Source organism: Apteryx mantelli, chromosome 8 (assembly GCF_036417845.1).
Source record: "Apteryx mantelli isolate bAptMan1 chromosome 8, bAptMan1.hap1, whole genome shotgun sequence".
NCBI lineage: Eukaryota > Metazoa > Chordata > Aves > Apterygiformes > Apterygidae > Apteryx > Apteryx mantelli.
The window spans coordinates 22,866,742-22,881,801 of record NC_089985.1 but is presented as its reverse complement, the minus strand read 5'-3'; the positions used below and the strand labels follow the sequence as shown (position 1 = coordinate 22,881,801).

At 37.3% G+C, this 15,060-nt stretch overlaps 1 long non-coding RNA gene across 5 annotated transcripts; it reads right to left on the bottom strand.

Annotated features, from left to right (window-relative positions):
- Nucleotides 1–209: 209 nt before the first annotated feature.
- Nucleotides 210–14,915, bottom strand: LOC106499675 (uncharacterized). Of its 5 annotated transcripts, XR_010884876.1 has the most exons (5): nt 14,609–14,664; nt 10,949–11,943; nt 9,906–10,050; nt 5,728–6,476; nt 210–1,913 (listed from the first exon to the last, which is right to left on the bottom strand). It is a non-coding gene; the product is annotated as an uncharacterized lncRNA (long non-coding RNA). The 5 variants fall into 5 exon arrangements; XR_010884878.1 differs by lacking the exons at nt 9,906–10,050; nt 10,949–11,943 and adding an exon at nt 14,822–14,915 and having other exon boundaries at nt 5,728–5,846; nt 14,609–14,670; XR_010884875.1 differs by lacking the exon at nt 14,609–14,664 and having other exon boundaries at nt 10,949–11,976.
- Nucleotides 14,916–15,060: the final 145 nt, after the last annotated feature.

Below are 15,060 nucleotides of genomic sequence, written 5' to 3'. Positions count from 1 at the left end.
TCCCCTGCAGGCCAAGTGCTAGAGCCCATCAGTCTCTCACTGGGCTTGGCCCAAAGTTGCTAATCCAAGCCTAACACTGGTTTGGCTGTTTTGTTTCCTGCTGTTGCTTTGAATAGTAATAATGAATCTGATTAGCTACAAGACAGCAGATGCTATCGTAATGTAAGATGTGAATAACAGATGTGAGAAAAGACTCTGATGGCCTTGGTTTAAATGATGTATTTATTATTATTTAACACTTTCTTGTGCAATGGAAGCCAGGTTTTCTGCTCTTTATTTATGAACACTTTACCTAAGAAATTCTTTACTGAACAATTTGTACAACATCTGGACTATTATTATTTAATAGGTATATATCTGAGAAAATATTGCTATATTTAATAGAGCAGTATATATTTTAAAACATGATATTGATCACAGAAGGGTAAGCGATAAGATAATAGAACTGATCTATTTCTGTCACCTCACCTAGAGAAATAAATTGAGCACAATGCTTATGGTTAAAAGTCAACAAAGGAAATGAGTGAAGTTCTGCTACTTTTGGTTATGTATATAGCATTAAGATACACTGGGTACAGTCCACCTTTAACAGTACTGCTCTTTTAAGGCTAAATATATACATGTACTGTGTAGGCAATAACTATTTTGTCTTCAGGGTGTGTATATGAATATACTCAGAATATGAACATGTACAGTTAATGTCTCAAAAGGAGAATAACAATTGGTGTCCATATTTTCCATTTTATACACATATATCATTGTGGTCTATAATAAGACTTTTTAGTAACATAATTTATCACAGTGTAACAACTATATAGTAGTGAAAGGCCATCATTAAAGACCAGGTCTTTCAAATAATTTAACCTGCCAGAATCCAAATATGGGACCTAAAAGACTCAAAATGAAGACATTCATGTAGCAAACTTATTATGCTACAGATTAATCTCAATAATCTGTCTTTTTACATCTCCTGGTACTTGTTTCTCAGGTAAGGAATTTTCAGCAATAAAAACAAGAACATAATATTTATGTAGAAGGAACTTTGGAACTGAAAGCAGTTAGTGCTTCAAAATGAGAACGTAAGAATGACTAGGCTGGGTAAAACTGAAAACACAGTAAGACCAGTATCCTGCTTCTAATAGTACCCATGAATGGATGTTTAAGGAAGACAAAAAGCACTGGACAAGCATTATAATATTTTTCCTGACATTCCATCTATTTGCAGCTCAAAATTCATGAGCCACACATGATTTCTACATATCTAGTAATTCTCAGTGGATTTCTCTTCCATGAACTTGTGCAGTCCCTTCTTAAAAACCTGCAAACTTCTAGCAACCGCAACATCCTGTAGCAGGGAGTTCCACAGCTTTAAAAACAGTGTGAAGAATCACTCCTTTTGGTAGTTTTGACATCTAAGGGTCACAGGTATTGTACTGAGTTTCAGACTGGGTTTCTGAGTCTGGTTCCTGCCACAAAACCGATTTATGAAGATAGACTCTATCAGAACAAGTTGCAGGAATGGGGCCTCCATCAATGCCTTTGTGCGATGAGTGAAACAAATCAGAAAGGAGAATGAAATAACAGTAGCATAAGATCTTGAACAGCAAAATAAACATTTGAGGACATTTTATAAATGCCTTATAGTACATTTTTTTATGTTCCATGTGGTTTAGCATGGTGCCAGAGTACACAAGGCTTCACTTAAAATTCCATTGACAAATTTTTTCCATTTTTTGTGAAGTTCTGTTTTCAATTTCAGTGTGTAGCAGTGTTACCAAACATCGGTGAATATGCTACCACTCTGGTCTTAGGTCCCTTCTTTTTTAATTCCAATGGCAAGCACTGATTCCATGTAGCCTCTGATGGGGACACATCCTTACAAACAAGTGGTATATTACATGAGGATTTTCCTGCTTTGCAGCCATTAAAAAAAAAAAAAAAAAGAAATTTAGATCTGAAAAGGAGTTTTGTTGAATATATCAGATACAGTAGGAAAGGGTTAAGCTGTTCAGATCACCTGCTTCAGATACAACATAAAGTCCTTTTTTTTTCAAGAGGAAAATAAACAGTTCCCTTGCCCCTGGGGTGGTAGCAAGCCCTAACAAGGAAAAGCAGGACACATTCTTTCCTTCCTTTATAACTAGTCATTGAATTGCTCCCAAAGCATTCCAGATCTGGTAGGATAGCTTAATTGTCTTCACCTGGAGGCCATTGCCTGAATTCCTGTCAGTTAATATAACACCTATAGAGTGAGGCACCTTTTTCCACAACTTTTTTTCTGATGGAACTGGGTTATGTATCCAGTCCTTAGGTCATGTGCAGTTTCGTAGGTTCATCTTGCATATTAATATTTGTGAGCTTCCTAGGTGTAACTGTGCCTGTAAGAGTTTGAGTCTAGAAGTGTGATCAAACATAATTCCTCACTAAAGACTTAAAACAGAAAGTATGAAGGAAGAAGAATTGTTTATTGTAATAGGTTGTGGTTATGAGTGAAATTTTTAATTGCTTCCTTTACAATGAAAGATCTGTACGGAGAAGGGGAAGCTCTTGGTCTGCTTTCACTGGTGGTGACATAGGAAAATTTCCACAACACCACGTCATCAGGAGTGCAGTGTTATTCTATAGAGCAACTGAAATTTTGCAAAGCCATTCAAACAGAATAACTTATGTCACAGAATATATCAACCAGTACTTTAGATCATAATTCCACATTTCTCTAGCTACAGATACCATTCACACAGAATGTCAAGAGGAGTCCCAATGTCCAAATCCTAATGCAGTCTAGATCAGTAATATACCAGCAAGTTTATACTTTTTTCCAAACAAGCAACTGAACAATTAAACTAGGAAAAGAACATATTTGAGTATACAGACTCAAACAAAGTAATTGTCATCATTAGGTACTTGTTATTCCTACCATCATTTCTGATGGACTTTGTAACAAGTCCTGAAACCTCACCCAGGTTGTCTGATTCTGTTCCAAATGTGGCTAAATGTTACTATTGTTACTAATAAAGACTTTGGAATAGCACTGAAAATAGCTGCTTCCTAGAAAACATACTGGCAATTTTGTCGAGGCGTCAGGGAGTTCCCCTAGACAACCTGTAACCTCAATATTGTACATATAGCCAGAATAAGTTTCAAGATAGTCCCATAATGGCTCTTTACTCATACATCCACTGCACAAATGAAAATATGATAAGGATGGCTAAAGGGCTCTAAGGCTTGAAAATCATGGTAAACGTAATTCTGAACAAAGTAAAAATGTGCAGGACTGCAACCAGGATGATAAGCCATAGACTAAAGATACTACCTAACTAATGTTATTTTTACTCATTTTTACTTATTGATAAATCTCACTGAGTAGAGCAATGGTTTAATTTAAGACTTCTGTCAACAAAATGAGGGAATTATATAATTAGGATGCAAGTACAGAAGGGAATGGCAAAAATATTTCTGAATAAGGAAAGGCATCTGTTTCACCACTGTTACCCTGATAGACCTGTAAGTGTTAATCTAATCTAAACAAATTAGATTGAAAGATTACATAAATCATAGCTTTGAATTCCCATGGATAAAGAAACAGATAATGCTTTGTGAAAACTGCCTGTAGTTACCATATGTTGTATACTCTTGTATATATTTTGTATCAACAAGACTATATTTAGGGTTGTGTTCAGCGATACTGGAAGTCCTGTAGGGTCTTGTGATTAACCTCAGAATAAATCTGAGACAACGGAAGGGCTTGAACATGTGTAGGACTTCTACTAGAGTGAAATTAATGTTATCATTTTCTTCTTAACATCAAGAGGTTAAGTTTTGTGGCCCACCACAAAAAGTATCTGACAATGTCATTACTTAGATTTATTTTACATATCATTCTCTGAATACTCTCATCGACTATTTAATTGGCATAGTTATATAGGCACAACTTTTATATATGTGAAGAGCCACAACATACCACAGAAATGGAATGGAATCTGTTTCTCGGGTCTTCTTACAAATATGCCTCTTCATTGCTCCCTTGACAAATGAAACATTACCCAAAGGAGACCAACAGAAACTTAGATTCGTTTAACTACTACAACAGCAGAAGAAATATGCTCATTAAATATATTTTTGGTAACTTAAAGGAAAAATGAAGAGATCTGCTATAGATTATAATAATGTCACTAGTTACATTATTCATATTATTTCTGTACAATGTGTTTACAGAAATTCTATAAAATCAAAGTTAGAAAGGCAAAGAAAGCTACTGTGTTTCACAAGTGATAAACACCTGGTTTAGATGTTAATTTCCACTGTTGCCAGGCCACAGACAGAGCCACCTCTAACACGGACATGAGATTTGGGAATGAAATGAGATGAATGCAGATCAAGAAAATAACTAAACTAATTTTAGGATTTAAACTATCTGTTAAGGTTGCAACAAATGCAAATATTACCGTCCATAGTCTATAATATTTGTATCTATAGTATATAATACTTGTGTTGATAATTTCCTTTAGCATTTGCTTTTTTACAAAATTAATATAGGTGCCCCCGAACGATTTACAAACTAACCCTATGGCACCATCCTGTGGCACATTTGGTAATTACAGGACTCTTAACTGCTCCTTCAACTGCTGTACCTGGCTGTGACTTCTCCATAGTGAGTGGCCATACCCTCCAGCAGTTCTGGAGCAGAGAGGCTAGTTTTGAACTTAATTTCCATGCCTCTCTCTGTATGGCTACATATAACACTGGCTATTCTAGCAAAGTTTTGGCTTATCCTTGGCTTGGAGGAAGCTTTTCTTTCTACCTGAGAACTGATTCAAAAATATTTCTCAACCCATGGCTGGTATGATTAACAGAGTTAAGAATATAGAAATGGGAGATATGTGTTTGAAGAAGAAAAATTCAAATTAGAAGGGCTGAAAATCTTCATCCTCCAATGAACTAGAATATGAAGCCAGTTCCATAGGATACATTTCAAAGCCAGGGTATTATGTGATTGGAGAACAGGGAACATAGTGTCTGACTATTAAAAAGGAGGGAGAGGACAGAAGTGATTCATTTCTGACAGGTCCCCGAATCTGATCTGAGTTGTCTGCAATAATTTAAGACACATAATGAAAAAGAGAATAATCAGATATAAAAGTAGAGAAGATTGTATTGTACTTATCCGATAGGTTTTGGTTTTTTCAAAATAACTATTTTTCTAGACAAAGGCAATGTGACAAACTTTATCCAAGTGAATGTTAATAAAACATATTACATGGTGCCACTCAGAAATTTATTAATGAAGCTGGCAAAGTTGAGAATTGTTATAAGTGTTATAATACAGGCAAGGAATTGGCTAAAAGTGATATGGTAATGAATGATTTTGAATGGTGAATCCAGTCTAGAAGAAAGCTATTAGGTTTTAACATAGTCACTAGTAACCCTGTCGTAAATGTTACCAGTGCTCTGCTGACATTAAACTGGAAGGCATCATTGATATGGAGGAGAGCTGGGATATTATACAGAAAAAGCTGGTTGATCTCAAGAAATGGAGGCATGAAACAGAATGAAACTCTACAATACAAACTATAACATCATACAGCTGAGAAATAATAACAAAGAACGTACTATAAAGAGAACACGACACTTGGAAACAGCAAAACAGTCTTAAGTGTTCTAGTTGATTCAGGATGATGACAACTTGTTAAGTGTGATACAGTTGTAAAAACATCAGGATATACTTACCAGCTCAGGTATTTGCAGCAGAAATAGGAGTGACAGTGGTAGAACTTCAGGATGGAATATTCAGTAAATCCATATGCAAAAAAAGACAAACACCACAGGAGCAAGTGCAGAAATGACTACTGAGATGACATGGAAAGAAAAACAAAGGCTGAGTGAGATTAGACATAATGGCTGTATATAAATACATTAACCAGGTGAACACCAAGCAGAGATCTGTTTAAGCAAAAGGGCAATGATGATGAAGGACAAGTGAGTATAAACTGACCATTTATAAATCAAGATTAGGATTTAGGAGAAGGATTCTAACCTAGAAGAATGAGCTTTTGGAATGGATTTCCAATTGGAACACGGGAACAAAAACTTCAATGCTGAAGCTAAATAAAAGGAACAAAGTGACACAGTGCCTCCAATAACAAGAACTGGACCTGATCCATGTCTCTTCCAGATCTATATTCCTTTATAATACTTACAGTTTTATTCTGAAGATTAATTAATTTTGTCTGTTTGCAAACATGACCCTGGAATGAGAATTTGTTAGCTGTAAGCTATTTGTGTTTTAGCCCCAGCTGAGAATAAAACTTCTGGGAGAAACCAGAAACTACACATCATGATACCATACATACCACCACTCTCTTTAGTGTTAATCCTAAGCAAACCGTCCTTTAGGAAGTGTTGTTGAGCCTTCCACAAGCTGTCAGCCCAGTCTTGCCTGATCAGATATCTCCCAGATGATCCTAATCACCTAAAGGCTGGTTGGACACATTAATTTATTAGAGCTGGCTAGGAAGAAGCTGTATGCTACCTTCAAAAGGAAAGAATGCAGTCAAAGAAGATATCTATAAGGCAATGGCTATATCGTGACTGGTCATAAGCATAGCAGAAATTTCCGATTCTTATGGCATAGGTTGATGGAGAGTTTTGTACTACTTTCCAGTTCTTGTTTGCATTAATATTGCCTTGGCGGCAAACTCTGAATATGTGAAGATCTAGTTTGGCTTCCAAACCCAAGAATTCACTGTCATGTATAGAGTTATTTTGGGTTCTTTTTGCTTAATTATAATAGCCAAATACTAAAAGTTTGGTCCATATCTAGTATTTGCTTGCTTCTGCTGTCTGTTTATGCTATTCCCAACAAGTTAGTGTGAGATAAACTAGGGTGTGAACATTCAGTGCATTAACATGGAAACATGTCTTTACCTGTGGTAAAAACTTACACTCATCTTACTTCAGGTAAGAGTGCAATTAGCAGTTGCCATTTGACTTGAAAGGATTTAATTTGGATCCTTATTTACTTAATAGTTAAACTGTCGATCTTCTATGTATATGTTCTGCATTAAACTGGACTGTGTGGGTTCAGCCTTGCAGAGCTGGAGCAAAGAATCCTGCCCTAACCTGTAAACTCTGCCCTAGCTGGCAGGCAGGAGAGGATGAGACTTCAGCTGTGGCTTAGGGTGTAGCTGTACGTAGGAAGGGACTGAGAATTTTCTCATGTTAGTTACCAACCTACAACTTCATGCCTTAAGGCTGAAGGGTAGTAAGATTTTTTTCCTTCTGCTGGAAAGGGAAAAACCTCACTATTTTGTTTTCCTAGGAAAGAGAGATTAATTTCTTTTCTGCACCAATAAAGGAAAACATGTGTGCATATTATCTGTGTATATACACACACATGCACACACATGAATTTACATACCTATAGAAACTTTCACCCTTTTTCCTAAGAACATGTAAAACACTGGCCTACTTAGCATGTGGGCAACAGTCCTGATGGGTTATGCACTCCGGACAGTACTGTACCTTATATTCCCTGATGAACTGAGTTTCAAACTTTAATTTCCTGTGGGCATGAGCTATACTAGAAAGCCTTGTAAGCAATATCTTTACATGCTGAACAAGTTAAAACACATTCAACTGCAAGCACTGGCTTGGGCACTAGTAATCTAAATAACTTCTCCTAGTGATTTGGCTTTAAGTGTACTATTATCAGTAGTAATACAGAACTATTACTAGTAGCAATAGGTAGTATTAGTAGCAAATATTATTAGTAGCAATATGTAACATTAATAAGTAGTAGTAACATGTAATAGTAATGTCCTTTCACAAAAAGATAAAAAACAGCACTTTCCTCTTTGTATGTATCTTCATGGAAAGGAGCTTTACATTTCTTTACAATTTTACTATTTTTCATCTTGCTTTTCAGAGTTCTACCTTCGGCCTACTCCCTCTCTGCTGTTCTTGATCCTACACTTGTTTAACAAAAGCCTATTCATGTTTCATATTTCTGAATTTTACTGACCAAATTATACATTTTGTTAGCTATTCTACAACATATGAAGAACATGCTGCTTCCTACCTGTTCCATACAACTAAGAGGTTTATCATGATTTATAACATTATTTTCCTTGTCCTTTTCCATTCCTCTCTTTCTATACCATCTTTGAAAATGGTCTGGATGACCCTGAAGGTACCCTCCAGCCCTATCTTCTATGATTCTATGATCTTTAATCAATAGTAAGTACCAGGGTCTCTCTTGGTTTCCTCAATCAAATTTAAAGATCTACCACTTCACCTTCTGTACAGTTCCACTGTGTTCTCTATATTTTCTTATCACTAGTCAAATCATCAGTGATTCCAGATTCACACCTTCCTTCATTTTTCTTCTCCTGTTACCAGTTCATTTCCTTTCAAATTTGCGAATGATTTCACATGCTTTGAGAAAGAAGGTAGCTAGATCCTATCTATACAATCTAAACCAACACCTCAATTATGACAACTACTGAAAGCCAGTATACGCTGAAAAGCACTAGTAAAATATTTGCAGAATATGTTGCTAAGTAAAGCAACTGGATTCTGCACGCGCATCTTCTGGAGTAGTCCCAAATAATACTGCCAAAAAGGAGGTCTAAAACTGCACAAGAAACTTGAATTCAGGCTATTCCAGGATGCAACCTTTAATTATATGGTTGCATAAGGTTTTTACCACAGAATTGCTGCCTCCTTGAGTGAGTGGACAGTTATTTAGTATTCATTTGTAATATTAAATTCGTTTGTAATCAGTATCCAGCTCTAGACTTTATTTAATGAACATCATCCAAACACTATTCAGAATTTGAAAATATGTTGTTAAATGTTAAGTATTTTAAAATATTATGTTTAAAGCAAGCTCTACTTAACTGCCACTAGTTAGCAGTTAAGCTAACTAGTTAAGCTAGTAAACTCTACCTTACTAGCTAGTAAACTAACCTTATTAGTTAAGCTAACTAGTTATTAGTTAAGCTAATAGCACAGATATAAGAGATATTCTGCAAACATCTCCTACATCTCATGATAAATATTCTGAAAATGGGAACAACACAATTATAGACCAACTTTGAGTGTGTTAAATAACTTATCCTCATGCAGCATCCTACAGTGGTTCTGTGGCAGAGGCAAAGTGATAATTCAGATCACCATATCAGGATCAAGCTGCCTTAGCCATAGAACTGTCCTTTTTCCTCCCATCATCACCTGCCTCATATGTTGTCTCTCAAAATGTTTGTAATGTACAACAGAGAAGTCCTGCACACAACAGAGTCCTTTTCCATACAGTCCTAATTTACTGACCAGCACAGGTTCATGCAAGAACTGCACTTAAACTCCCTGTCAAATGTTCCTCCCGCCACACTTCCTCATCTCCTTTACCATAAATTGCTAGTTCAAATACTACAGATCTCTGGTCCAGCTAGTTCCATCTCACACCTTCTCATTAGATTTAAGTGCCCTCTTTGAACCTTTTCCCTCTCTAGTCAGTTAGCTCCAAACCTCCATTCTATTTTCCTCATTAACTCAAAGTCTCATCCTCCCCTTTTGCAATGTGCATCCAATCTGCTCTTCTTGCTCAATCATATCATTCCCTCTCAATATCAGAACCATTGTTCAGCCTCTCTCATCTCCTTGCTCAACTGCTCTCTACTTACTTCTTCTACTGGCTTCCTGACCCAAGCTGTCTCAGTCTCCTTTCCTACGCACTCCCTTGCTAGGCCACTCCAGTTTCTATAGACCTCTTCACTGAGTTCTTGTCCAGCCGTTTATTTCTCTTTCAGTCTCAATTTTGCCTAATGCATTCCCTTCTTCCCTTATCTGTTTTTATTCCCCCCCCTCGCCCTTCAGATGGGATCACTGTTAAAGCAGAAAACTCTTACCTTTGCTCAGTCCCATTGCCTAGCTTTGTTTTGGTGTGAAACAGCCATTACAGGAAAAGCCTTTGAGCTTGCATAATACTTGAATGTGAGATGACTGCTCAGTCTGTAGGGAGGAAGCTTGCAGAGACTTGGATAAATACATGATCTGCAAGGAAATCGATTGTGCATGTTTGCTTTAAAAGGTGATGTAGCTTGGTTAGCAGTAGGAGCTAGGAGAGACCTGAACATACATAGTAATGGAATCTCCAGCCCAAAGCCACGAATCATTACAGAATGTGTGCAAACTTAATTTTCGAAAGTAATTTGGCAGTGTGAAGGAACAAGTGTAAAGCTTACACAATAACCATATAGCGTAATTGAATATGACCTGGTTATCAGTGTGTAAGAGCAAACCATTAGGCTCTTGTAATGCTCAATGTTTATGACATAATTAGAAGAGCTGCTATAAAAAATTACCGACTTGTGAAACACAATGGTTGGAAATAAGGCTTCAATTTTGGAAACCCACTTCAGTTACCATGCTGCTCTTACACCACCTATCCTGTTTCAGCTAGGTGAGTGGGTAGTGGTAACTGTGTCTGAGTGTTAATAAATGCAAAGTATTGCATATGAAGGAAAAATTCTAATTATACTTTTATTCTCCAAAAAAGATCTGAACTATATGGACTAAAGGAATAATGAATAAGAAATACTGTTTGTACTTGCCAAAGATAGAAGTTTAGTATATAAAAAACACTAAATACTTAAAAGGTTCCCTTAGTGAGAAGAAGCAGGAGACTCAATCATTTTCAGGAACATGCCAATAGGGAGAAGAGTTACGCAGAGTCTAAAAAGCCTGCAGAGTCTCCAAGCATTTCTTCTGCACATCTCTTATCCTCTTCTCCCCACATTATTCCCAAATTTTACTTTCTGTTCAACATTACTACCTTCCCACATTGTACGTTCCTATAACATCCCAGTTATCTGAGGGCCATGCAGGCAGTAGGTAAGAAAAGGACAAGAACAAGAACGGAATGCAGGAAAGTACAAAGAAATGGAAGCACCTCTTCTCTCTCTGTTGTTTTGCAGATCAAAGAAAGTTTACGTCCATTTAGTTTTCACCCTGCAGGCCCCACTCTGCAGATCAAACACATGATATAATCAGCATATATTTCATGGAGGTGGAAACTTATGGGTTTTGAGTGGCTGATACCATATTCACATTATTTCACCCATACTGGAGTTTCAAGTTGTATGAAGTGGCTAAACATATAAGGATTCCATTTGGCTGGCATTAGCTGTATTGATGAAGCTGTCTTTGGAATAATCCATATGATTATTAATATAAGTGTACACACATATATGAACTGACACATAATTAAATGCAGCTCAACTTCAAATGTAAAATTCCCTTCTGTTAAAAATCAAGCAAGAGACTAATACTCTGGCATAGCTTGCAAGCACTACAGCAGAACTGACAAAACCCTAACATTTAACACTGATGACCGTATTAATAGAACCATTTATTAAATTCCCTGCAAACCATGCTTAATTCTACAACTATAAACTGAAAGTGGCTGGATATACCCAAGAGAAAACAAATTTGGCGAAAGCCACCACATCAATCCCCGGAACTGCTCTTCTTGCTCCACTATTTACTAAGTTTTCAAATATCATGGTACTATATTTAAACATCAAATAAGTGAACAATCTCACAGAATTTATATGGACTTCTTGTATGTAAATTATGCAAGTGCTAGTCTACAGAATGGAGACCAGCACAACACCTTATGTTTAAGAGTACATACTACTTTCAGATGTAATTAACATATATGGTACAGTTTGCATCTTACAGCTTATATCAATGTACATAAATTAATTTCATTCTTCTGCCACCTTTCACAACATTTGTAATTTGCTCTCCCTGATATTAATATACGTTATGTCGGACCTACAATAAACAGCATGATTTTAATTTAATTATTAGATGATATGTTGTTCTCAGAATCTAGTTGGTTGTTGCATGCCAAGTGCCAACAGCAAATAATACAGGTTCTTCCTGTTCGGAGAGAAATCAAATCATAGCATCTTCTTATTTGTTAACCTAGACTCCATAAAAAAACAAAAACCCAACAACTATATTCATATACCTATTAGTGGGACAAAATAGTTTCCATCACAGTTACTTATATTCCCATCTTTGACCCACCCTTTAAAACTCAACTGGCTAAAATCAAGACTGACTGAGAACGTGACTTGAGAATCTGGACTGCTTAGCAGTTTTATTATTTTTTATTAAGAAGCCATTTCTTTTGAGTATTTATTGTGAAATTGAAGTACAGCACATTCTGTTTTGCCAGCTCAGGTGTCCATGGGGTTGCACTGCAGAACTTATGAGGGAATTGATCCAGGTTAAAAAAGCAAAATCTTGTAAGTCTTTCTGTTTTGCTAAATCATTTTTCTGAGTTATCTCACAACTGATCTCACAAAACACCATAGCTGAGAATGTGGCACCCTGTATAGGAAAAAAGCAGCCACCTGGGCTGGAAAGTGCTGAGGCAGATGCTGCTGCTTAACACTTCAGACATAGGAGCATGGCCTAATGCTTTTATGAAGTATCCTGATTTCCACTACCGGGTTTTAAGGTTTTAAAGGTAAATATTCTTTTTCTTTCCTTCCTACAGACTTTACTCTTCCAGAGTGCACTTTCTAGTTTAAATAGCTTTCTTTCTATTCATTTTCTTATGCAGCTAATAGAAGTGTGAACGATACTATGCACCATATCAAAAACACAGCTATCAATTTGACTTTGCTCTTTAGAGAAACTACACATGCCATTATGAATACAGATGACAGACTTAATACTGTTAGCTTTTCTCCAAGCTACCTTTCCACCTCAGGTTTTTAAATTTGAGATACATTTGATACGAGATACATGTTGCTGTTACGTGCTACCTCAGAAAACTCATATAGTTGACTTGTACCGGGAATGTATGCCAAGAAAACAAAATGGCTGGATCTATCAGAAAAAAACACACACATACAGTACTGAAATGCAGCAGAGCTCAAGTTGCAAAACAAAGAGGGAGGTTTTATAACAACAACATTTGATTAGTCTGGATGATTTTATCAAGGATATGCTTAGCCATGAGTGTTGTTGGAAGCTGATGAAATAACGGATCAATAAAAACCTCATGTTTTGAAGTAAGTACACATTTATCAAATGTGCTAACAAAATTACTCTGACCAAAAGCAACATTAAAGAGTAGAGACAGTAAGTCAGTAGAAGAAACATTAGAGGACTGGATGCATGAGACAAGTTTCTTAAAAGATGATAGATATATGTAAAATTATTTAAAGACAAGTTAGAAGGTGAATAAACTATATAATAAGGCATGGATCTGGCTACCCTCAAAAAGTGGGATAAAGAGACTGCAGAAGACAAACACAGCAGAACACAAGGCATGCAGTCATGCAAACAACAAAGGTCAGCATAGCCCAAACAGATGGACATTGTATGCAAACAAAGTCGGGCTATATTAGATAGATAGATAGTTCTGCAGAAGGGCACAACCAACCTAAGCTGAAGGAGGGAACAGGATTTGCAAAGAAATGTGTAGCAATACCATACTGCTCTTGATCTCAGCAAAGATATTCTGAGATGAAAAGTGGCAGCAAAACTATACTTTAAAGATTTCTAGAAGCTTTCATTTTCATAATGATATGAATATAAGAAGTTTGATTTGATGAGGAAACTACCTCTATTTAGGCTCTCACATTTACTACTGTCAAAGTATCTAAGACTTAAAAAAAAAAAAGATGGCACCTCCAAATTTGAGCAACAGAGAGAGCAAAATCTTGATATACCATGAAGTTTATAATCCTTCATGTTTCTATTGTGTATTTTCCTGAGGATCAGAAAATACTTTAAATAGTTGATGAACTTTCTTCCAAAACACCAATGTACAGTAGATACATTAAAGCAGAGAGATTACTGATATGTCTAAGATCATGAAACAAGTTAGTGCCAGAGACCTAGATTCAGTGGCCCTGACTTCAGTGCTTTCTAAAACGTGAACAATATGGATGTTTTAAGATCGAAGCATAAACTTACCAAAAGTACCTAATGATGACAAAGGATAGAGACAGAGTAAGAAAACTACATGTAATGATTCACAGTGAAGAAACAGACATCAGTTATCATCAGACTACAGTTTCAGCCCTGCTGCTCCTGCCCTACAGATGTGAAAGAAACAGGACTATTTAATAAACAGACTGGCCTATGCACACACCTTTATACTACAATAACAAAAGCACTATTTTTTAAGAGCCTATATGAGAACATCTTTTTCAGGCTAGCAGTAGATACATTGATTCTAGCTGCATTCTGATCTGCATTTGACCAGAGTAAGTTTTTTGTTATTTTAATGCAAACCATTGCACCAGTACAGGCCCTAAATATAACTGACCAGTTCCTGTAGAAAGTACAGCCACTTTATATACAATATGAGGTATCTTTTTGAGGGGTATGACCACACATCCAGTGTAAATAGTATTGCTGGCATAAGTATTTTTGCTGGTATAGCTCAACTCGGCAAACTGTTATTAACTCTCCTGGAAAAAGCACCTACGCGAGTATAACTGGTTTTGTAGGAGTCAGCTGGCTGGTATCACTGCACCTAATGCAGCTCTGCCCTTGATAGGGGTTGTTTTCCTGTACTTACACGGATGACGACTTGCTCCACCCTCTGTTTGAAAGCCAACCTTGGCAGATACCCTCATACCCCTAAAAAAAAAAAAAAAAAAAAAAAGAGCGTGGCAAAACTGTCTTACAGTGTTTTGTTTCGTAGTGCCCTGGCACGTGTATCACATCCGTAATTCCCATGCACCAAGCACGCCGCACAGCCGCGCCGGTTCCCCCCGAGCCCTACACGCACAGCTCTGCAGGCGACGCCGGGCCGCGGAGGCAGGAGAAAAAACAAACGCAGGTCGGGACCGGAACGCCGGGTGCGTCCACCCCACCGGCGGGCGGCGAGGCCCGGGGCGGGGCGGGCTCCGCCGGCGGGGACCGGCGCCCGCCGCGGGCCGGACCAGAAGCGCCCCTGCTCTCTCACCCACTGCCCGCGGCTCGTCCGCGCCGGCGTGGGGGCGGGGAAGGCGCGGCAGTTACCGTTGG